We start from the raw sequence: 26,175 nt of genomic DNA, 5'->3' as shown, positions 1-26,175 counted from the left end.
GAGTCCCTTGCTACTCCCCTCACCCTCTCCCTCATGCCAGGGCTCTCCCCCATGTCCCTCTCCACCAATACCATTGCTCCCATTCTCTCCCCCCCACACACCCATGCCTGGGGCTGTGTGCCCCCCATTTCTCCCACTGCCTCCTTTTTCCCCATGCTGGGGTCTCTGTGTTCTGCCCCAGCCCCCCAAATATACCCGAGGGCCCTGCTAGCCATTACCCACCTTCACTCTCCCTCTGGCACCCATCCCTCTGGTGCTTCCCTTCCCCCCTGGGTCCCCACTTTCCCCCACACACTCCACTCTTCCCCCCACCTAATTGCCTTCTATGATGAGATAACTGGCTCTGTGGAGGGGAAAGCAGTGGACGTGTTATTCCTCGACTTTAGCAAAACTTTTGATACAGTCTCCAAAAGTATTCTTGCTAGCAAGTTAAATAAGTATGGGCTGGATGAATGGACTATAAGGTGGATAGAAAGCTGGCTAGATCATCGGGCTCAACGGGTAGTGATCAATGGCTCCATGTCTACTTGGCAGCTGGTATCAAGTGAGTGTCCCAAGGGTCGGTTCTGGGACCGGTTTTGTTCAATATCTTCATTAACGATCTGGAGGATGGCGTGGATTGCACCCTCAGCAAGTTTGCAGATGACACTAACCTGGGAGGAGTGGTAGATACGCTGGAGGGTAGGGATAGGATACAGAGGGACCTAGACAAATTAAAGTATTGGGACAAAAGAAATCTGATAAGGTTCAACAAGGACAAGCCAAACTATTCACAGAAATTTGCCCAAAACTCCCAGCCTGAGGCAGAAACTTGGCATGGAAAATTTAATCCCAAACAGTTAAAGTTTGGCAAAGTTAAAAGCAATTGAATAGAGGATCTTCTTATTGTTGCCCAACACTTCCCATTATAGGTGCTGCTACCAGCCCTGCCTATAGGTCTGAGTATCCACTCTCTGGCCCTCTTATGCCCCAGAAATCTTTTACGCACAGTTTTAAGTTATACAGGGAGACAGCGTGTTGTACTGTGCTTCTATTACCAGTTTTGTTCTCTCGTCCTTCATTTCTGCCTTCTTCCTGATAGAGCAGCTCCTCTCCCCTTCCCTCATTGACTCCCATGACCACAAGCCAGACCTTTCGCTCCATCCTTAATCCCTCCCATTTCATGTCCCTTCTTTCCTCTGCAGTGAGCATTGCCAAAATCTTCAAAAAGCAAGTTGGCAAAATGCACTTTGATTTGTCCAATCAAAGTTTGAACTACTCAAACTAGCCACCAAATAATCATATTTCTATAGCAGAGATACATATACGAGATATATATACACACACCTATGTATTTGTGTACATGTGTGTAGAATTTATTTTGTCTCATGGATTACTATATAATATTTTATAATTAAGGAGCCTAAGTCTGTCTATAAATCATGTATTTAAAAATTGTATATATAAATAAAATGTTAATGTCTTTGCCTTTGTTACTAATACTATCTTGGATGATTAAAGCTGAAAGACTTTTAAATGCAATTTATTTTTAACTCTTGTGATGCTGTTTGTTAACTTTTTGCATTTCTCACAGTTTTAACAATAAGAAAAGGAGTACTTGTGGCACCTTAGAGACTAACAAATTTATTAGAGCATAAGCTTTTGTGAGCTCACTTCATGAGCTGTAGCTCACAAAAGCTTATGCTCTAATAAATTTGTTAGTCTCTAAGGAGCCACAAGTACTCCTTTTCTTTTTGCGAATACAGACTAACACGGCTGCTACTATGGAACCAGTTTTAACAATGTAAATAGAGGAGTCAATTTCACTAATGATTCTAGTTAATTTCTAATCAGTTTCACTTTCAGCTTCCCCTCAATCAGGGCAACACTGCATTGTTTGGGTTGCAAATGCTTCAAGGAGCTGTTTTCTCTCTCAAAAAAAAAATCTGGAAACACTTCTCTTTTCACTAGGTTCTGTTCAGTCTTGTTTTTAACATACCCAATTTTGGGGGCAAATTTGAGCTGAGATCAGGAATTTCCCAATATCCCCCCTGAATTTCCCCAACAACCCCCTAGGTTTGGGAACTAGTTACATGCAGTCTTGCCAATTTAGTGATTCTTTGGACATGTGAATTGAAATTGAAACATTAATACACACTTTAAAAGCATATACAGTGTATGATAAAATATGTGAATTGGAAAAAGTATAATAGATTTGAAAAGTATGAACATAGACTAGTTTCCTTATACAGCTGTTGTTTTTATGACCATGTCAGTGCATTCATTTCAATGATGTTGGCCAACCTAATAATTTCAAATTATTATTTGTAAGCAAAGTCTAAATGAGCTCTCCCTGACAGCTAGTGAGATCGGGGGGGGGGGGGGGGAGGCTTCAGGACCAGATTATATTTACATTCACACCTAATCTACCTAGGTATCCAGCAATCAGAGCTGTGTTGCCCAAGGGATAGATTTTTGGCTGGGGTTGGGTTACAAATCACTTGAATGAGAAGGGGTAAAGAAATGTTGTTATTCTTATTGTATGAGTAAAGGGCAGTAGAACTGTACTTAGCCTGTACTGATTGAGGGCAAGAGAGAGGGTGGGGACAGGTGTTTTGCTTGATGGTCTACCTGAGTCACAAGTACTAATTGACCTGCCCCTCTCCATTGTTTAAAGACAGAGCTGATTAGGCTCCATAGATAGTCTTTGTTCTGTTAAGTGACCACTACAGCTGAAATCACTGATAATCAGGTCTAAGTGCTTAGATCTGCTGTGGGACAGAGTTTCTGTGGAAGAGATGGCCCAGTCTGCACTCATAGCGAGGTTTCCCCACTGAGAGCTCAGCTGAAATCACTGAGAGCTGTTGGAACCTCAAGAGACCAACTGGCAGAGGTCACAGTGGCAGCAGAAGGTGACGGTGCAGGGCCATTGGCAACAGAGCGATAAAGTGAACGGTGGCACAACGAACAACAGTGGCCAGAGCGAACAGTGAGCAGCTGGAGGAACGAGCAACATGCCTTCTTGCCCCCCACCTGGGAGGTGAACTCAGAGTTCAGAGGTGTTTTCACTGACTAAGGACAACACCAATGAGTGTTAAGAATGCTGGAGTCGCAACACAGTTCATGCGAACAAACATGGCTGTGGCATCATACTTTCTATTTAAGCAAGAGATACCACACACTACAAACTGGAGGCCAATGTTAAGTGCATTGTCACTAGTTCATCCTAAAGTTGAACACTGGTTCTGAACAAGACCAGCAAATGCTCACTATCTTTCTGCAAGAAACTCAACTCACTGGCTAGAAGCATGTGGTGCAACACTGAAAGATTCAACAATTGAAAAAGCGAAGAACTCTCTCACCACATTCAAAAAATTTGCATATATGGCTCATGAATGCACTGATGCAAATGGGCATCAAGTATTACGTCATTATGTACATTATCTTGATGTCAGTGGTAGGCCAGTACATGCATTTCTGTATGTTCAAGTTATAGAAGACAGATTGGCTGCATCTGTGACAATCCATATCTTAGAAGAATTAAATTCTTGTCAATTGGACCCCAAACAGATGGCTGCTTGTGCATTTGATGGAGGTGCAAACTTCTCTAAAAGACATGGTGGAGCACAAGCTTTGCTCAGAGAAAAGCGTAACCCTAGTCCCTCCTATACACACTGCAGAGAGGCCATCTACTCCAACTAGCGCTAGTACAAGCTGCAGACTTCAAAAGACATTAAAAAGGCTATAAATTCAATGTCATCATTATATTCTTTTTTCAGCAAGAGTCCAAAAAGACTGAATATCTTGGAAAATATAGAAGATACAATGGGACTGAAGTTCAAATTAGTCCAACCTGGGAAAACCCTCTGGCTTTCTCATGAGCGATCCTTGGCTATTATCTTAAAATTACTCCAGCCATTATTACTAGCTTTGGAAAGTATCTACCAAGATGGGATGGAGCTAAGTAGTAAGGCTAGTGTATTACTTTTGCTACTACGTTCAGAGAAGACTATTGCCATTCCCTCTCTTCTAAGTCTACTGTTAAAACCACTTGGGTCATTAAACAATGCCATCCAGGCATCTGCTACAATAGTAGTAGATCTTTGATCCAAATGTAGCTTCTATTGCTGGACAATCAGAGAGCTATCCATTGAAAAAGTACTGGAAGAAGCAAAGACTTCAGTCCAGAAGTTGATTAATGAAGGCATTTATACTGAATCCTTAAGTGAAGAGGACAAGAAGTGTTTGTTAAGACAACTGAAAAAGTACACAGACTTGATTCTTAAAAATCTACAACAGCGACTTCTAGATTCTACTCAACCTCTACGTTGCTTTTACAGATCCCTGTCTTATAAAACACTAAACAGTTGAGTGGAGTGAAGCACTACCAGCAATGGGGCTGCCAGGTACTCAGGATAGAATAGAGAATTTGAACACAGAGTGGAATATCATATGACGATTGAATGAAGATTTGACTTCAACTTCTTTTTTATCATCACTAGTGGCGCGACCCGACCTTTATGCTATGTTTCCTGGGCTGAAAGAAGTAGGAATTCATCTCTTTCGACTCCCAGTCACAACAGCTACAGTTGAGCATTCTTTTTCATCATTGAATAGAATTGTGTGTTTTGAAAGAAGTCGCCTTCTGCCTGATCATGTGAATGAACTAATGAGCATATCAGTTGAAGGAATGGAAGTACCGGACACACTAGAAGCCACCAAAGATTAATGCATTGCATTCAAGAAGTTCATTAACAGAGTTGTGCAAAATTATAACAAGGAACCAAGAAGGATGTAGATGTAGTGCTTCATAGAAGGCTTGAGTAACCAACTTTAATTTGTATGATGATTTTAAAATCTAATAAAATGGTCATGAAACATTTTTCAGTTTTTACTATGGTGCCATACAGCCCAACTTCACAGTCTCACCCCTCATTGGCCCTGACACCTCCCTGCCCCCGTAAATTTGAACACACCCCCTAATTTCAATTCCTGGGGAAAACACTGGGTGAGATAGTGTAATTTTGAAAAAAGAAAAGGAGTACTTATGGCACCTTAGAGACTAACAAATTTATCTGAGCATAAGCTTTCGTGAGCTACAGCCGATGAAGTGAGCTGTAGCTCACGAAAGCTTATGCTCAAATACATTTGTTAGTCTCTAAGGTGCCACAAGTACTCCTTTTCTTTTTGCGAATACAGACTAACATGGCTGCTACTCTGAAACCTGTCATTTTGAAGTCAACACTTTTCTTTGATGCTGGAATGAATGAAATCCAATAAATGACATCTCACAAGAAATTAAAATACATGGATATACTGGGTACATGCTATGCAGACACAATACCAGTGAAATGCTATATATAAAAATACATCATCTATTTCTTCTTTGGAACAAACTTTTGGCTCCTTTTTGTAAGTGAGCACACTTAGATGAATTGCTAAAATCAAAGTGTTGTGAAAAGAATGTTTTCAGAATCAGCACATGTATTTTGGACTAGATCATGGAGCACTAGGTATCAGAACTTTAGAGGTATGTCTGCATCTGAGTGATTCAGTTGATGAGACTGTAAAATGTTGAACAAGATCATATGCATCAGAGAATTTATCATTATAGTACTTTGCACTTATGTAGTATTATTACTCTGCTCCTTCCTCTTTTAAGAAGCATGCTGCACATTGGCTGTAAGGGGAACTACTGGGTGAGGCCCAGCTTCAGCAAAGCATTAAGCATATGCTTAACTTTAAACACGTGAATACTCTCTTTGAAGTCAATGGGACTACTAACATGATTAAAGTTAAGCATCTGCTCAAGTGTGTGCTAGCATAGAGCCTTAATTCACAACCTTGATGGTATAAGTATGTTGGTTAGCTCTATGCAGCTATATTGATAGACGCCCAGGCACCCAATCTTCCATCTAGCTAAGTGATACCCATCTCTATTCGTATCCACGTGCCTCTGCAAGTAGCCAGCTGAGGCAATCAGCCATCATCCAAAAACCCGCCCTTTAAAGCAAAAACTTTCTCCTTCCGACAAGTTTACACCAAGCCAGACTTCTACCTTCAAATAATTTCACAGATCACTACCTGACTTCATGTGCATAAAATGATAAATATTCCCTCTCTGACCCCCAACTATTCTAGATCCCACAGTGAATCATTCCTAAAGTAAGACACTGGACTTCAAGACAGCTCTTTCTTTCCATTCCATAAAATGTTATGATTTGTTAATCGTACAACTATTTAAAACAGTCACTCCCAGGACCTGTACCTGAGTTCAGAGCCTATAATTTATAATCTACCCACCCACACACATACATTGAAATCAGATTACTGTTCCCACAGAAAATAAATGAGCTGTAACACAAGTCCCAACATTGTTCCAAACAGTGATAAAAATATTAAAAGGAAAGGTATAAGGTGGTTTGACACAGTTACAGGGTGGCATAGGATAGCTGCTCAATTGTCCTCAACAAGGCAGGGGAGGTAAACATAGAGAGGTGCAACGATGTGGAGTAGTAAGCACTTGCTTTTGATCTCACTCATTACATTTTACAAGCCAGCTTCTGTCCTTATATAAATGTGCTTATCTATGCCAAAATGTTTAACAAAGCATTTCAGTTAATGGGACTAGGGCGGGTCGAAAAATTCTGAATGAAACATATCCCTGCCAGAAAATTAATCTAAAATCAAAAAAACTCTGTGTGGGAGGGAGGGGCTCGATTTTGGGGGAATTATCCATCAGGAAAATCAAAGCAAAATGTTTTCTTAGGGGTTGACGTTAAATTCTGTGTCTACTTTAGCCACTGTGGTGCTTAAATGTAATTATAGTTCTGGATCCCTTGTGTCCTGATTCTTCCCTATAGGCCCTGTTCTCCAGCTGGACTACATCTCCCATGATACACCACATTCTCTTCTGCAGTGCATTATAGGACATTTCTAGTTATAGTTAAGTTTAGCTATTTTGACTTTTTGTCCTGATGGGGGATGGAAATGAATGTCAAAATACTGGAATTTTTTTCATGGTATAGAAATTCCATTTCTAACAGGGACACTGCCAACTGCAACCCAATTATGTTCCATCTTGAAAAAAAAAATGAGCCTTGAAGTATTTGGGCATCCTCTCTCTGGGTACATTTGTATAAAGGACCCCAGCACTGTAATTTCTGAGCACCTCAGACAACATTAATGAATCTATCCTCACAACGACCCTGTGAGATAATACAGCTTTATTATCCCCATTTTACAGACAGGAAACTGAATTTCAAAGCAGCTTGCCTAAGGCCACACAGCAATTCTGTGGCTGTGCCAGGAAGTGAGCCCAGGTCACCCAAGTCCTAATCCAGTGCCTATCTTTCCTCCCTAGCCCTTTTACAATAGGCAGACTAGATTTCTTCCTCTTTTAGTAGCCTGTGTTGACCTGTTTCTAAAATAATCTCTTATACACACACAATCACACTAAAAAACAAGTTCTCATGGCCCATGGACAGTGAACTGAGGTTCCAGGAAGGGGGCATTGGTTCAATTCCCATCTCACTTGCTAGCTTCAGGTTGGCTGTGAACATGCACAGCCAAGCCCCTGGGGAAAAGGAGTGTTCTGTATTGTTCAAACAACGATTGCTCTAGATGATTAAAAAAAGTGGTGTTAATACATTGCAAGGGTGAACTATCCAATCTTCCTTAGCTAGGAATTGCTGGGCCTCACTTGAGTGTGCTGGAGGATTGGAGAGCCTCCTTGGAAAAAAAGTTCATGTCCACATTTGCACTTTGTTTGAGTGCACATATATTCAATACCCAGTTGTCACATATTTGGGAGTAAAACTCCACCGTAACATGACATACCAACCTTCCTGAAACACCTGAAAATGCAGATCTCTTCCCATACCACCTTGATACGAAAATCATCAGGAACTTCCTCGGGAGCAGACTCTTCGGTCCTGCATATTTCTCCATTGGCCCTGGTGTTTGCTCCATCTGAAAACTGGTCTGTGATTTGGGGGCACAGCTGCCACTCTCAGGCTTGTCGACACGGACTTGAATTCGGCCACTCATATAATTATTGGCTGTTCAAACGAAACATCACTCTCCAGTCTGCATGCGATAGTGCACGAAGCAATGCTAGACCTTTGACAAGATGCTATTATTGTTAAATCTGTTGGAGAACTACAACAAGTGAAACTAACTTATTTAATCTCCGGCTGACTGATGCCCCATTCTCAGACCCAACCACATACCAAATACCCAGTAAGTAGCAGAAGTCTGCACAGCTCAGCCATTATGGTTAGCATGAACTTTGGTTTCAACATCCCCTGAACGTTGCTTTGAATTTCCTGCACTCAAAGACTCAAACTGAAACTCAGTCAAAGCTGCCATGTTTTGCTCAGTCTGGGGCAAAAACTCTCGAGTTGCCCATGGGCTCCACCTAAACTATAACTCTATAGGTTTGCTCAAACCTCAGCCAATATTGCCTCAGAATTCAGAAAACCTGGTCCAAGGTTCAGGTATGTTACAAAATCCATAAGTAGGCAGATGGATCCTGACTAAATGGAAGTTTCCCCCAGCTCTTCCAAGCATACACCTACCCTTGATGCTTATGGGTGCTGCCCAACATCTGTGACTTAAGGTATTAAAAATATAGACCAAATTTTTCAAAGTTGGGTGCTGAAATACAGATTTTGGAGCTTAACTTTAGTAATTCAAAACTGAAAATCCTTGTCATAGTCACAAGCTGGTATTTTGGGGAGCTTTCAAGACTTAGTTATTGATATTTTGAAGCAAGAAGATGTGTCTGGGCTTATTAAAAGAGGCAGAAATCAAGTCGATATACAACTGGTCAATGAACTGATCCTCCACTCTTCTGAGCAGACCACACATTTGACAAGTTCAAGAACAAAACCAACTGGAAATGTTTGTAGTTATGACTATCTTTCCCACTCTAGGTACTTACAAGACTCCTGCCACTGTTGTATCTAAACCTCTCCCAAACATGACTGAGTTTATGACTTTCATTCTTTATGTACCATAATGCCTTTATAAAAAAGAAAGGAAAATAATTTCTAAATTATAATCTTAGATCAAATGTCCCATGTAAAGTGCTTACTGTAGTTGACTAATTTTTTCCATGTACACAATGTTTCAAAGATGCAGAAAGATTCACAGTAATGGTTGTGTCACTTGGTTTCTTTTGTCTGGGGCCCAAGATTGGGGCTCACCCAAAAACAAAAATTCTGTATTGTGAAAATGTTTCAAGGCTTTATAATTTGGTTTTGTTCCAAATTGGAACAAACCAAAAGCCATTTGAACTACTGAAAGGGCAGAATGGCTCAGTTTCATTACCAGCCCTAGGCAGTCTATAAGGGACAATCCACTCCATAATGCTTAGGTCATATAGATATATTTCTTTGCATACTTATTAATTAAGGTGTAATGAATTAAGTAGGTGTAATATGACCCAAAAGCTATGATGTGCCATGGATCTTGTCTGCTAATAGCATGGGAGTATCTAACATAAGTGAATCACCCTTTCTGTTTCCAAAACAAACAATTATGTAGTGCCCTATAGCTGAATACCTTTGATATAAAATATTCCCAGGACTTCTGCTGAGAACATTTGAGACAGCATTTAAAATAGCATTAATTTGCCTTCTCATACTTTACTTGTAACCCTTTAGGAACTCATTTTGAACTATATTGTGATACGTTTGCTCACAGATAATACTTTATTTGTGGATTAGTCCCACTGATTTCAACAGAGCTACTCAAGACGTAGGCACTACTAACTGCGAACAAGGACACCTTAATCCAGACCTTTTGAAACAGAACTTTCTGGCAGGTTGAAAAAGCAAATGGTGTTGAAAATACAATTTATAACATGGGCTCATAATGGAAGAGACCATATCCAAACAAGAGGGGATGTTTAGCATGCTTAGAGACATTAAACTTTCAAATCCTGTTCGACATTTACATGAATAAGAATGTCACCTCTAATTACACCAGGTAGACTAAGAATGGCATGGGGCCCGCCCTCACCAGCATGACCTCACACACTGGACGTGTGAGGTCACACTTCACAGAGGATGCCATTTGCAAGAGCACTCCCATGACCTCACACACATGGTACAAGGTCATGCCAACCAGGGTAGAGCAGCATGCTTTTCAAAATGGCGTCTCCCACACGTAATACTGGGCACCACCACATCCAGTTCTCTCTCAATACCAAACAGAGAATAAAACCAAAGAAAAAGAGGTCTTCCCAATTTACAACAACATGAATGGACTGCTTAGGCCATCATGCCTCCAGCCCCAGGAATCAAAAAATCAATGGGGATTACAGTTGCTCAGCAACTCTGAAAATCAAGCCACTTATTTGGGTGCCTAATACTGTTTTTAACTGCCTGATGTTAGGCACACTGATATGAAAATGTTGGCCCCATGTCTGGAAAATCTGACCTGTTTGTTCTTCAGTTTATCCATATTTTAAATGGTTTTAATAATGCTTTCCTCTATCTAGAAATAAAATTGTACCTAAGCAATGGTTATAATCCACTCCTTAGTGAGCACAGGTTTCTTCTGAGGTCATCAATTAACACATGGAAGGTGCTTTGAGTACCTCTGGTAAAAAGGTGCTATACGAGTGCAAGGTACAATTATGAATAAATCAGTGTCAACTCCATTTGGGAAAATTCAGCTCTGCTTTAAAAGAAAAACTGCAGCAAGCCAACTGGATCATCATCTCTGCTGGAATAAGGTAGAGTCAGTCATAAAGCTTAGCATATAGGGAAATGGTGCTGTAAGAGAAGTGACCTTCCTTGATCTCTAACACTAAGGTACTTATATGGCCACCATTACTATAGTCCCTGAACACCTGGCAATCTTTGATGTATTTGTTCTCCTAACACCTCTGTGAGGCCAGGAATAGCTATTGTCTCCATTTTACAGATGGGGTATTGTGGCACAGAAAGACTAAATGGCTTGTCCAAGGTCACACAGGAAATCAGTGATGGAGCAGGGAATTGAACTAGGTCTCCTGAGTCTCAGGCTAGTGGCTTAATCAGTGAATCATCCATTCTTTCTGATAGCGAACTTATTCTCACCTGCTGGCCTGCAATGGACTAGGTCATCAACTGATGTAAACCAGTGTATTTAGACCAGCTGAGAATCTGCTCCTGATGTGCTTTTATTCTTCTTATCCATACATCCAAGCAAAGGCTCTCTATGAAAAGCAGCTGATACAAACAGGCTAATTAACCAGCTTCTAGTCTGTCCAGTGATTGAAAAAGCTGTGTATATTATTAATCCATCCAGGGCCTTATCCACTGTGGTCAGTGGGAGTCTTTCCATTGACTTCAATGGGGTTTGAATCAGGGCCCTATTGAAAATGGTTACAGGTGTTGGACAGGGTAAACCACCAAAGGAGGGCTACACTTCTAAGCATCCCCCTGCCAACACAGGCCAATGATCTTCCTCATATACAGGTTTTCAACTCTGTTGCTTGGGTGTTTTGTAAACCACCCTGTTCCCTGTGTAGCTCAGTTCCTTTGTTATGAAAACCAAAAACACCTTCTGAGCCAGGAAACCAGGTCTCTCCAGAAGTAACCAGGTGTGTTTACACACAGTAGACAGACAAGGAGAGGAATGCATATTGCTAAAGAGTTTAAATCCAGATCTCCCTGGGCCAACAAAGGGTGAGGTAAGCAGTGGAGAAAGAAAGGAAGAGTGAATTGGAGACAATGACAACTTGCAAACTTTAATTTTTTTTCCCCATTTTATTAAGTTTAAAAAAAATAAAAAGACTAATACATTAGTTGGACTCAGTCACGTTCACTTATACGTTAAAGCAAAATAAGGATAGAAGTAGAATAGCCCTTAGAACAGAAGTAATCCTGACCCCTCATCCTAGTAGAGATCATTAATAATAGTATTTCACTCTTATGTAATGCTTCCCCTCCAGAGCTCTCAAAGCACTTTCTCACTGTACAGGTAAGGAAAATGAACCACTCAGTGGCAGAGTTGGAAATAAAACTGAATCCCCACTCTGCTACAAACAAAAATAATTTGCATATAATATGAAAGATCCTATTAAAAAGAAGGGGAAAGAACAAGAACTCTCAATTAATTACAAAGCTGATTCCAGATTCTGATCCCCTTACTTAATGGGACCATTCATGGAATAAATTGTTACTCAAAGCAATAGTATCAGAGGCTGGCCCCAGATTCTACGTTTTGTCCATTCAAATTTTCATCAGAACCAGTGGCCTGATCTTCGAGAGCATAAACTAGATGTTATATAGATGCCAAAGAGACATAAAATTTGCACTCTTGATTTTGTGTGTAAAATGTTAGTGCATGTAGGGACTTGCATGCAGTCTGGGATTTTTATGCTTAAATATTTTGCAAAACTGTAGACTCAAATTTGGAGGCTGTTTTACACCGTCCACCTGTCTCCAAGTTGAGTTTGTGAAGCTGCCAGCTAGGGGAGAAAAAAAACAAAACAAAACCATCTTTTTCTTGCAAATGAAGCAGCTGTGCTCTGAAGGTCACAGTAAAGCCTTTAAAATTGTGGCAGGAAGCTAGAGAGGTGAGAGTCTGGGAAAATTCTAGAGGGAAAATACACAGCAAGTGGGTGAGAAAAAGTGTAGATTATGGGGTAATTATCTTTTCCTCATTCAAATAAAGTTCCTTGTTCAGTATTAGAGGAAAATTACTCTCTTTTTGTGATTCCTTACCATTGTCACATGACAAACAGCAAACTCCACAATGCCATTTTTTCAGAGTCATTTTAAAGATTAGTCACTCACTGCTGGAGTGAAAACAAAAGGGAAAAGTAAACAGCTAACACTTTTGGCAGAAGTATGCAAGAACCTGTGTGGGAAAGGATGTGATATAAGAGCTTGAGTGATCATACATCCATTCATTAAAATAATACCTTTCACAACAATTCCCAACATGAATATTTTTAAGTATCACCACTCATTAAACAAAGCTCTGCTGTACAATTATCAAATATGTAAGACATGTGATATCAGGTAGCTCTTATGTGGGTGTATTTCAAGTTGTCATTGTTTAATTATTAACTGATTCAATAGTTTTCTTCTGATATGTGTTCTTTATTCAGGAATATGGACTACAGAATTGAAAGAAAAGCTAAGCTGATTTAATAACCAGCAGAATATGAGGGAAAATTAGTCTGCAAATGGGTCCCCACCCAACTGTTTTTGATTCAACTTGAAAACAAACATACACCAGAAGCTAAAGGAAATCACAGTGAAAAGTTCCAGCAACTTAGGAGCTAGTGCTGCAAGCTTCAACCCAACATGTTCTCATCCCAACCACTAGCTAGGCTGGACACTCTGAAAGCAGAGATGCTGCCCTATCAGGGTTCAGTGAAGACAAGGCTTGGAACAGAGTTGTCATCTGTCTACAGCTGGCCATGCTGCCCAAATTATAGCACTATCTCCCTTGGCAACTCCAAAATGCCCACTGAAGAGGAGAGGTGGCAGGTTATATACCCAATGGACTCTGCATGAGAAAGACTTTGGGGTAGATGCATATTTACCCAATACCACTCTGTGGAACCTTTCCAGGTAGACAGAACAGACCCACACAAATAGATATATCTAATATTAATAACAGATGCACTTCCATCCACATATCAGTATCAGCAATGGAGTCTCCATAAAGCTTTCTGGGTAGGGAGAAGAGTTTTCTGGGAGCTTTCTTATTGCACATGCTTACGTCACCTGTTGTGGGGGTTAAAATGCTGCTAGGGTTCCCAATCTATGTCTTTCCTCTTCCCTTCTCTCCTTGTGAGAGAGACTTGAGTTTTGCTCTTTGACGAAGCTTGTTCTGAGCACCCTGCCCCTACCTGGGTAACAAGTTCAGATCACCTGTAGAATTATCAAAGCAGTAATGCAGGGGTACTGCATACAGCAGACCACTGACACTTCCATTCTGAACAAAAAGCCTATATACAGCTAAAATTACACAATAAATCAGCTAAACTAATTTCCTTTAACTTCATCCAACCAATTAGAGCCTGGCAATGGAGAAACATTATCTCAAAACGATTAAGCGATAAAATGCATCTCAAAATGATTTTCAGAGGTGCAGAGCAGCTCCCACTGATTTCAGCTAGAGCTGTGGGCAATCAGCCCTCTGCCTTTTGCAGATCACTTTCTCTGGGTCTGACAGGGTAGCACTTTCACTTGGTGGTTTTTGGTTTGTTGGGGTTTTGGGGGGATGGGGTTGTTGTTTTTTGGTCCATCAAATAAAATTCCCTAGTACGATGACATTTCTCTCTTTACCATCTGGATTGGGGAGCAGCACTTGCATTTGGCACCTCTAACACTTCTACAGAATGAACCCGCTACAGGGTTTTGATTCTGAACTCATACTTTCCACTGGCGTCCTGATGATTTTTTGTAGCAGGAGAAACTAAAACAATTATCTTTTGTTTAAATCACTAGACAGGGACTCAAAATATTTGGGTTCAGTTCCTGGCTCTGTCACTGACTTCTTGTGTGACCTTGGACAAGATCTATGCCTCTGTAAAATGGTGGTAATAATACTTTGTTTATTTTGCCTTTTGTCTCTCCTGTCTATTTGTACTGTAAGGTCTTCTGAGCAAGGATTATCTCTACATATTTGTCAGTTGGGCATAACAGGTCCCCAATCTCGGTTGGAGGTCTCTGGGTGCTATCATAATACATCACTGTCCACCATGCTGTCTCATTGTTTCCTTGTGTTCCTGCATCTGTCTGTATCCATCTGTTGTCTATGGTCTTATATCTAGATTTTAAACCCTTTGGGGCAGGACTATCTTTTTGTTCTGCATTTGTACACCTCTTAGCACAGTGGGTTCTCGGGTCCACGATTAGGCCTCCTCGGTACAATGATAATACAAAACATAAATAATTGTATTAGTTCTAAATTGCAAATGAGAGATTTCAGTGGTTAAAAGGCCCATCATGAACCAAATACAGGCTCACTACAGAAATACCACTCCCAAACCAACACACATGTGATGCAAAACACCGCTATTGTACCCCATTTTTTGGTTAAACAGAATCCCCAGTGTAGATTATCCATACTAAGAGAACAAATAATCTGCATGGATTTAGTGTCCAAAGGGGACATGGATGGATCAGGGAGAGGAAGTGCCTCTGTAGTTCTTGTTGCACAGGGCCTGTATTTCCACTGATTCTGAAGGAGAGATGTGCCAGGATTAAGATGGGCACATTCTCTCTCTGTATATGGGCATGTTTGTTGGAAAGTGCCTGACAGGATATGCTTGTCACTACTAAAGAATGAAGGAACAAACTAGTCCTTGTGAAAAGCATCAGGTGATGTTTGGCTGGAAGTCATTGTAAATGCCTCTGCCTTGCAGAACAATGCAGAGGGTAGCTTCAGCTCATGCTTTCCTGTGCTTTTCTTTCCACTTGTCTTCATTTCACATGACCTCCGAGGGCTCTCACATCAGGACACAATGTTTGTTCTCAAGATGATTCTGCGTTGGTTACACAACTTCAAACCAGAAAAGGGTAAATGGGGAACAAAAATAAGGCTTTAATTTGGTGGAAACTTGGCTTGGAGGAAGTTTTTCAATCTTCTTTTTCCCCCCTGGGTGGTGGGCGTGGCAGGACAGCAGAAAAAGCTGAGGTAATTATATTTGGGGTAATTATATTTCAACCAAAACTAGAAAAGGTAAATCAGCACAGCAGTGTTTTTTACAATAGGTTAGAGCCTGCATTCCTTAGGGGGTCAAAATTCCTCTAGTCAGGTTGGAAAATTTAGGCCAACATTCTTATGACTACAAGAGCACCAGATTTGAAGAAAGAGGATGGACTTCACTGTAATATTTTTTTTCCCTATAAAATAGTCTATTTGCATCAGTTACCATTAAAAGGTCAACAATTATCCCCAGTCTCAGCACCACTACAACATTTGCCACTAACCTTGTTGGTACTATGTTATCTGACGTACTGCAGGTATTAACTATTTTAAGTATAGGAGAATGCTCTTTTGTATCTGTTAGTAAACAGTGACTTTTAAATGTCAATCACTATTTGTATTTATTTAAAGAAAGTTCATCTATGCATTACTCTAGGAAGAAGAGGTTACAGTTGTGTGCATCCATTTGTATTGAAAAACTCAATAGGCAGGGTAATAAATAATAAATTAAATAAATGATAAAGAAATGAAAAAACTCCTATTGGCTTCAATGGGCTTTTAATCAGTGCAAATGAAAAATACTGCTGTCACGGGTGAATATGCGCTTTTTAAATCAGAGGGGTTTTTTGAGCATTTTTGCAGTGTGAATTATGGGTCTCTCCCTAAGGCTGACCCCTCATAGTTTTGAAGTTCCTCTTTCACATGCTGTGGGAACATATTACTGTATATACTGTGAGATTTCCACTTTCAGTGCATCAAGAGTAAATGGGACCAAAAAAAATAAAATTGAAGAGGCCAGTGAATTACATAGCATCTATTTCACAGTGCAATAAAGAAGGGGCATTCTATGCTTTATTTTTATGGGGTAGACCATTCAGAAAATCCTGGTAAATAAATCATTTTTAAAAAATTATTTGACCATGAATTATTGATACCTGGCTGCCCGAGTGTCTGCTCCTTTCACCATTTGATACAAACTGCATTATGATCAACTGAGTTGCCTGAAATAACTTTCCCTGTTTTAAAGGGAGGGAACCTGGTAAGACATTTTGTGTGTGGTGGTAGTGGGTTTTTGATTCTGGAGCTCATGTATGTTTGCCCTTTGCTCTGATAGAAGCAGAGTTTGACTACTTTCAGGGCATGCTGAATCTATTCTCTTCATGCTCATCTACTTTCTTGGGATTTTGTTGGAGGAAATGGGTTAAGGGAAATGGAAAGTTAATATTGCAATTAGATGGATATGATTTTTTTAATCTGGATTGGTTTGTATGACCAGTTTCCTTTGATCTTGGATACAGATACTTTAAAGAATTATAAATGTAATATTATTGAAATTCAACAAATGGCATTATTGCTGATGGTTTTAGTTCTACTCACCTGAATATATATAGCAGGTAGATCTTGAAAAAAATTCTTCTTAATAAGCTGTGGTGCAATTCTTTTTACATATTGAGCATATGACTACCTAGCTAGTGCCTATAGGTTATAAGGCAAGCAAACAAAAATAATACAATAAATTCATATATAAAACAAAGAATTACAGGAAATAACAGTCATATACCTACAGGTATAATGTATATATCTGTGGAGGAGTAAAATTCTGGAGGGTTTTAATTAATTAGGAACATCATGGCTTTTTGGAGGAGTGGGGGAAAATAGGAAAGAAACATATCTGGGTACTAGCTGAGAGGATTAACAGTCCTTTGTACGGTGACCAGATAGAAAGTGTGAAAAATCGGGACATGGAGTGGTGGGGGGTAATAGACACCTGCAGAAGAAAAAGCCCCCAATATCAAGACTGCCCCTATAAAATTTGGGACATCTGGTTACCCTAGACCTTTGAGAGGTTGGAACTAATGGAGGGGGGAATGTGAATGTGTATTTTAACCATTTTTGCAACCAACTATAGTAACATCCATGAACCCTGTATTGTCCCTTCCTCCTCTTTCATGTCCATCCATGAATGAAAGTCCAAGGTCTATAAGTAGAACTCCTGGGATGAGGCTTTTCTCCTATGCTCCTAAAGTAAGAGCCATCAAGTTCTATCTGGATAGAAGACTTTTAAGGAAAACTCATGGAGTGCGGGGGGGGAAAAAAAAAAAAAAAAAAGCTTGTGGGTTGGTAATGAGTAGATTTCTGCTCACCTCCAAATAGTTAGGAACGTCATCAGGACAAAACGGACGAATTTCTCTCCAATTGCCCAAGGTTTGCACTTTCAGCTGCTTTTGACTGATAAACAGTCCTCAAATCTCAACACGAATGAGTGCTAGAGTCAAAGTGAAACCTGGAGAAAGTTCACACGATAGGCCAGGAAGCAGAACTGGCAGGATTTGCAAAGTTCTAGAATTGGCTCAACAAGAAACTTAGTTAAGAACATATGAAAGTGCAAATGTCAGATGACTGGAGGGAGATCAGGCCCCAGTTCATGAACTTTTTGACAAACATGGTTTGAGTTTTAAGTTTAATATAACTTCCTACCCCCCAAAAAAATCATCAAGATTTTGGCATTGCGCTGGGTTTTGACTTGCCGGAATTCAGAATCTTTGAAGGAATACATTGCTGTAGTCCAAGAGTTCTCACCCCGACGGACACAAACATGGGTTGGGAGGTCACAACCACCCTTCCCCTTCTACATTGCTAAATAGGAAGGGGATCCCAGCTAGCTGGGAGGGAGGAGGATGCCTTGGGTGGTCCCAGTACAGAAAAGGTTGAGAACTACCTAGTCATTACTAACCTAGTTCCCCATTGCCTGGCACCTGGTGTGGTCATTTATGCCTTTGCACAGTGAGCTGAAAATACTGCCATTCTGATTTGCAGACAGCAGTAACTAGGAAGTTTGATTCAGCAGTTAAGGTACAAACCTTCCCTCTTGGGAGACCTGTGTTCAATTCCATGTCCTGGCACATCCAGTCCTTTTGGCCCAGATTGTTAAAGGTACATAGGTGCAGCTCTGGTGCAAGGTCTAAGGGCACGTCTTCACTGGCTCTAAAAAAAAACCCCACCTCCACGAGGGGCATGGGCTCCCAGGGCTGGTGCATTGTCTATACTGGCATGTTACAGCGCTGAAACTTGTTAGGCTCAGCGGGGTGTTTTTTCACACCCGAGTGAGAAAGTTGCAGCGCTGTAAAGTGCCAGTATAGACAAGCCCTAAGTGATTTAGACAGCTAAATCCCATTTTCAAAAGGGATTTAGGTACTTAGGTCTAACAGTGAACAAAACAAGGCCTAAATAGTTTTTAAAAGTGGGGTCTTAATCTCTCTGAGCCTCAGTTCTCCATTTGTAAAATGGGAGTAATAGCGCTTCTCTGCCTCACAATGGAGAATAAATATATTAAAGACGTGGTAATGAAGATATGTTGTTAATGGGGGCCAAATAAGTATGATAGCTAGAACTTAGGCAGACAGTGTACAGCAATGGAGAATTTGGTCCCCTCTGTTTCAGCATGAGAAATAAAAGCTTGCCTGATCCCACAACACTTTTCAGAGCAAGGAGGATTGGGCAATTTGTTGTGAGGTTGCCAGTACTTACAATTTCTGAAAATACTGTGAGGACAAATTCGGTTGTGTTGTTTCAGTTCCTCTCACTTCCTGTCTTGTCCAAAAGGAGGATGTTTAAGAGCCAAAAATCTTTACAAACTAAATGTAACCAAACATTTGTGTGTCTATTAAAAGATTTTTGGGTTCAGGCTTTGAGTGAAAGGTTGGGGCTAAGTTTTGATTTTGCCCCAGATGGCTCCCCCACCCCTAATTAGAATCAAGCTCTTTGTATATAAGTAACATTTAAATATTTTTGAGCAGCAGGGTCCTGCACTCTGCTATGCAGTGCCCTTTCATTAGGAATTAGTCGAGCTGATGCTGAGTAAACAGATTGTGTGTGTTGCAAGAGCTCTGATGTGGTCTCTGCGACATGATTGCAATAGGTTAAAAAGAGTTATTAACACACACCACACAGGACTCCTTGGAAAAGGAAAGATGACAGGGGAATTGGAGAGAGGAAAGTTTAAAGGGAAGAGACAGTATAAAGACAAGATTGTTTGAACTTGTGTCAGATACAGTAATGAGTGGGTAACAAACAATACCACTGAGCACTTAGAGAGCACTGTATGTTCGCAAAGTGCTTTGCAAACATGAACCAATCAATCATACAATGCAGCCAGTCTCCTCTCATCTTTCTTGTGTCACCCTCTTACCTCCTCTGCTCCACCAATGCTACCAACCTCATTTGCCCATTTGACAGCTTCTCTGCCTATTCCTTCACAATGCCTCTGATGCACAGAATGCCCTTTCTGAATTTGGCCCTGATTCAGGAAAACATCCCTATTCAGAAAGAGAGCTTAAGCACATACTTACCTGTCAGCAAGTGCTTAAGTGCTTTCCTGAATTGGGGCATTCATCTTTAGAGCCACTTTTCCTTCAACTCCCTCCTCCAGACCAACATCTGCTGTGAAATCTGCAAGAAATTAGCCAGCTAATAATGGTTTGCTTGTGCATTGGTTGAGGACAGTTGTGCAATAGCTACCTTTGTAACTGCCTGATCCTATTTTCTTTGACATCATCTTCCCTTCCCTATTGTACTATCATACATGTTTGTCTCTAGATAGAGCGTAAGGGCAGGGACCATCTCTTACTATGTATTTAGACAGTGCCTAGACCAATGGGGCCCCCAATCCTGGGGGGGCCTTTAGGCACTACCATAATACAAATACTAATAATAGAATAATGGTGAAAAGGCCAAAAATGAAAACAATTTAGGCATAATTGACTTTAAAGGGGGATACAAATCCTCAGCACCAGACCACTTTGATCTTGGTGCTTTTGTATGGCTTTTGAGATCAGGGCAATTACCTCTGTAAATCACATGCCCCATGCTACATTGGTACAACCTGCCTGCACTACCAATTTGCACTAGCGCAACTATATCCTAGTTATAGCAGTACTAATATCCCTAGACAAGCTTCAGCTTTCGGCACACAGCTTTGAAGATGGTGCTAAATCTCTCCATGGCTTGTGTTCCACATTTGCAAAATAGTAAATATTACTATTAACCTCCCTGCTTTAATGTCTATAAAGCACTGAGATTTTTAGATGCAAGATACTTTATAAGTGTAAGGTATCCTACATGCAGCCATAGACGGCTGATCACATATTAATATCAGAAATATTCTCAAATGCACATACTTAAATAGATCATGCTGATCAGGTTAAACATTGTCATGGGATAATGGACTCCTCCCGCTGCTACATAAATGCGGAGGCATTAGTGGAAAATAAAGATCATGGAAAATCTGAGGTTTTCCCAGTCAGAGCAGGAGATATTCATTCTGTCAAAAAACAAGGTTCAATTGCTGTGACATTACTCTGTTACACCAAATCACCAATGGAGATTGAATCGTTTTATGAGATGGGTATTTGTTCAGTAGAGTGGCAATTATTCTGTTATTGCCCTGCTCCTTTCTATCAACAAGCCAGCAGCCAGTTTAGCTGTGAAAATGTAGGGCATTTCCAATGTATCTTTTCTGGATTATTCCACGGCAGGTACAAGTCTTATAGAAAGGGGTGGATCACAAAAGGTTACAGACCCAGTTTAAAGAGTAGCAAGATTCTGAGCACTTCTGTGGGGGGGGGGGGCAATGATGGAAAATTGAGGTTTTTACTAAGCAAAGTTTTTTTGTGGAGCATGTCTGCTGTTCATCAGAAAACCATGAATCCAAAACCAGGGGGTGGGGGGAAATCATTTTTCAGTTTTGACAAGAAATCAAAATTGATAAAAATTTCAGTAAAAATTATTCTTCTTTCCTTTTTCTATCACAGTTTTCGGCAGAAATCCCTCTTCCTCCTCCCCATTTTCTGGTGAGCTCTAACAAGTACCTTCAGTTCCCTCTGAAGTCAGTGGGAGTGGAGGTTGTTCATAATCTGCCAAAATCTGGCCCATCTAGGGGTCTGAGATTGATCAGTAGCTGGTTGAGGGGCAAAGGGGCAGCTGAGTCTGACAAAGTGTTCCTTGATTTTAATGCAGAACACGAGGTTGGCTAAGGACCCATACACCCAAAGGGTATTTTCCTGTTAGTTTCCTGCTCATTTACCATGTACAGACTGCTAACTTGTGTATTTTGAATGGGCTTCATGTACATTTCAGTCTAGAAATGAACGTCAAAGGCCAGGATCTCAGCTGGTATAAATGGTGTAATTCCAATGATTTCAACATAGCTACCCCAGCTGAGGATGTGGTTCCCTTGGGTTTACTTTACATTGGTTTGCTCACTGATAGTTTGTAAACCTGAGAGCTGCCATCACTGCTTGCTAGTCAGGGAACATCACATCAGATTCTGCTATACTCCTGCTTTGGCTCCATCCCTGGTTAGCTGCTAAGGGGTTGTCCTTACAGCGGCTGGGAGCATGCCTCCGCCTAGCTAGATGGACACATCCTAGCTCTGCTGGAGCTAGAATGCTAGCAATAGCAGCGTGGCTGCACTGATCCAAAAGAACTTGGACTCAGGTGGCTAGCCTGACCTCTGCCCATGCCTGAACAGTCACCTGCTATTTTCTTGCATGCTAGCCTTAGCGAACCTAGCACAAGTCGGGCTATCTGCTCCAGGAGGCATGCTCCCAGCTGTAGTACAGAGAGACCCTAAGAGCCTGGGGCCAACCCCATGGAACAACTCCCATGGGAGCTGATGCAGGTTTACACTCCCCTTGATTAGCAAATTCAGACCTTTGCATCTTGGCATCCACTCTGCTGTTACTATCTGGTCATTCAAAAACATTTCCCAGTCCCCTCAAGGGAAGGGACTGCATTGTAAGTAGATTGAAACAAACTGCTCAGGGCTTCACAATTCTGCTGTAAATGTATGAAATGTCAGAGCTCCCCAACCAGGACCAGCAAGAATCTCCTTGGCAGCTCCCTATCCAAGAATCACTTCTACTGCGATGCCTATAGGAAATTAGCCAACTAATAAAAGCTAAGTAGGGGGACAACTGGGGGACAGCATAAAACAAGAAGGAAGCTATTTGCCAATCACCCCCCAGATCACTTTGCTTACATGTTGTGCACTTTGCAACGGTGCTTTGGTTTTTAGATTATATAAAGCAAATTCTTGTCATTTTTAGCTGGTGTACTGGTATCACGTTTTGAGTGTTCCTATTAGAATAGAGATTTATTATTGTATCTGCACACTCACTATCCTATAAAACAATAAATGTCATAACATTTATCTTCAGCACTGAGTAGGGCAACATTTTTTGGATGAACACTTTATTCACTGACAAATGTAGTTTCAGGTCAACAAACTATTCATGAATTCAGGTAAAATTCAGCAAATAGGTTTTTTTAAAATGTTTTATTTTGTCAATGTTTCATTTTAAAATTCCTTTTCATTTCATTTCCAAATTTAGCTGGATATATTTAAAAAAAAAAAAGAGTAACACCCAAAAATGAAAAACAAAACAAAAACTGAAAAAAATTATGTTTCATTTGACCTGAAACAAAATTCTTTTGGTTTTACATTTTGGGAAAAACACCCTGAAAATATCCATTTTGGCTTCACACAAAACAATTTTTTGGTTCGGCCACTGAATTCCCCCCCCCCCCGCCTCACCCTCAAAAAATAATTATTCGGTCAGCTCTATTTAGCGTTCTATGGAATATGAATCATAAGAAGTCTAACATTGCTGGACTGAATTATATGGAGTTAAAGCACAATACTACTTAACAGTTTGTAGTAGCCTGAAATGTAGTATATGAAGGCAGCATATATTGAGCTTCTGTTGTTCAGACTAGTAGAGCTAATTGATTGCCTACAGCTCTAGCCTAGAAAGCCAGACAGCTGGAACCATGAAGGACTCTTCTGCCTAAATGAATTAAGTAAATAAATTAAGCAATAAGCACAAAGGAGTGGGTGTGCATTTCTTGCTGATTAATTGAAGTGCTAGGCACAAGCTATTGGTTGTGCAGTTATTGGAAAACACCACGTATCCTGCTGTTTATATTTGTACAATGTGCCGAATGAATAATTGCCAGCTGCAGACACCACATGGGTGAAGACAAATCATTAACACCATTAGTATTATTGTTAATTATTTTCCACACACACATCCCAAGTGTGCTTGACACTTCAAACAAACAGGAAGACAATTCCTTGGCCTTAAGGGTTTACGCAAGCCAGATTTTGTCACACTGGAGTAGTCCCTTGTTCCATCAATGGGTAAGGAGGCCAGAATCAGGCCCATAATTGGGAATTGACAAGAAAGGGGAGTGGACAGGAAGTAGAAAGATTATTTTGACTGCTTGAAGACCTGCACAAAAAATCCCATTGTTTTAATAGGTTGTTTAATATATTCTAAAATGATGCAGGGGTTAAGAGTAGGTGAGGAAGAGACAGAGATCAGACAGAGGGTCACGGCAATTTGGGAACCTCAGTGATAAACTGAGATGTTAACATCAGAGAACGAAAGCACTTCAGGCTACAAACACGCTGCCCAGAGGAGCTGGGATCTGAAACAGCCCCGTATAATAAACTTCTGCTGCCCTTGTGATTGGTGGGATTTGAAAGAGGAAATGGTAGCAGCCTTCTAGAGCAGCTCAGGAGTAACATTTCACGCATAAGGGAAAGCATGGAAACAGTTGTGGGAGAAACCAGAGCATAACGACTGGCATCACTGGCAGGGTAGAATGGGATGGGTGACACGATGAGACAGTAGAATATACTAAGCAAACAAGGTGTATGACATAAAAGTGAAAATGAAAGAAAGTGTGTATATTTTGGTTTACACATATAGGACCCAATCCAATTCCCATTGAAGTCTCTCCACTGACTTCAATGGGAATTGGATCAGACCCACAGACATTTGAACTGAATATCGAGCATCATCTTGATATGCCGTGCTTTGCTGAACACCTACAAGACAAAAAGAAAAGGAGTACTTGTGGCACCTTAGAGACTAACAAATTTATTAGAGCATAAGCTTTCGTGAGCTACAGCTCACTTCAAAGACAGTTTCTCTCTGGAAAACAGTTACTGTTTTTGCCATATGGAAATTCTCCTATACTCCCAATACACAGAAGCACAATTTCACTGGATGGTTTTTGTTGTTTCCTATAGACAGAAGGTACAGACCGAACAGGTTAGGAAGTGTCGTAGCTTTGCTCACAAAGCCATTGTTTTTAAAGTGCAGCTTGCCTGCAGACATTTCCCATAAGTTGCTTTGAGACTGTATCCTCTTAATTGTATTTAATGTAATTGGTTAGGAAAGACCCAACTCACCTAAACAGTACATTTCAGACTGCCAAATGACACTAAAATCCCTTATTTAAGGGCCTCTCTGTCTGGAGGGGGTCTCGGGACTAGAGGGGGGTGGAATTTTTCAATCAAATAGGATGAAAAACTTAGTTTTGGTCAACCCAAAACTATTCACAGTTTTGATGTGAATTATTTCAGCCACTCACAAACCAGCCTGGAAATGGAGGAAATGGTAGCATTGCTGTTTCTGCCACAGTCTTTAGCTATCACCAAGGATGTAGGAGACTCATGATCAAATCCTTACTCTGAAACAGACGTTGGTAACTCACTAATAATTCAATGTAAAAAAAAAAAAAAGTCTCACATTTGTTGCAGCTCAAACCATTTTTGGAAAGAAAAAAAAATCAGTTATCTGCCCAATTCTATTCAGGACACTCACACGGAGATTCAGGAACTCACGCCTCTGAAATTAGTCTCCTTCCCAAATACTATTTTATCCTCGTTAGTAGTAGTAATTTACAGTGAGTATTACAGCAATGTCTGCAGCCCCTGGCCAAGATCCAAGCCCCATTTTGACAGGCTCTATACAACACATAGTAAGAGAAGCTCTGCCCTAAATAGCCTATAATCTAAACAGACATGGCTGACAAAGGGTGAGAGAAAGAGAACATTATCCCCATTTTAAAAGACAGGGCTCTGAGGCCAGAAAGCAGCTCATCCGTGGCCGCGCAGTCAGAGTAAAGCTATGCCACAATCCGAGGTGTGATTTGCAGCTCTTGTGGGCAATCCCACAGTGGTTTTAGTCTAGCTAGGTCACTAAAAATAGCAGTGAAGATGCAGAGGCAGAAGCCAGCAACATGAGGATGTACCCAGGGGGACCGGCAGCCTTGTACAACCTGAACTGATGTCCACGTCACCGGGTCTTCGCTGCTATTTTTAGTACTACTAGGTAGATTAAAGCCAGCGCAGAGATGCCTCCATGAGCTGTGAATCGCACCTTCAACCGCACTGTAGACATGGTCTCAGTCTGTAGTCCCATGCTAGGGCTTTAACTGGACATAAATCTTGCTGCCGACCCACCTGGACTGTAAGTGAACCTGCAGGTTAGAAAGCAGATGGGTTAGGAGGAGCTTGGACTCAATGACAAGGATCTTTGGGACAAGTACAGAGGTGGTCAGGCAAAGAGCACTTGTACTCTGCTGTGGATGTCTAAATAGGTGGGAACATCTGAGAGGGAGGGTGATGGAAGCACTCTGATTCTAGACAGGAGGCTTCCAAATCCTGATACGGAGGTT

General features: G+C 40.8%; 1 long non-coding RNA gene across 3 annotated transcripts in view; it reads right to left on the bottom strand.

The window, feature by feature from the left end:
- Positions 1 to 11,564: 11,564 nt before the first annotated feature.
- LOC119851834 overlaps positions 11,565 to 26,175 on the bottom strand; it is a 55,321-nt gene continuing 40,710 nt past the window's right edge. For 2 of the 3 annotated variants that reach the window (XR_005291420.2, XR_006278652.1), the window contains exons 2-4: positions 19,995 to 20,094; positions 17,023 to 17,121; positions 11,565 to 15,498 (exon numbers count right to left, since the gene is read on the bottom strand). This is a non-coding gene — a long non-coding RNA (uncharacterized LOC119851834). Of the gene's footprint in view, positions 15,499 to 17,022; positions 17,122 to 19,173; positions 19,242 to 19,994; positions 20,095 to 26,175 lie in introns of those variants that run through there. The other variant, XR_006278653.1, reaches the window with a different exon arrangement.

Source organism: Dermochelys coriacea, chromosome 2, assembly GCF_009764565.3.
Source record: "Dermochelys coriacea isolate rDerCor1 chromosome 2, rDerCor1.pri.v4, whole genome shotgun sequence".
Lineage (NCBI taxonomy): Eukaryota > Metazoa > Chordata > Testudines > Dermochelyidae > Dermochelys > Dermochelys coriacea.
The sequence above is the reverse complement of the archived record's forward strand: the minus strand, read 5'-3'. Positions and strand labels throughout refer to the sequence as shown.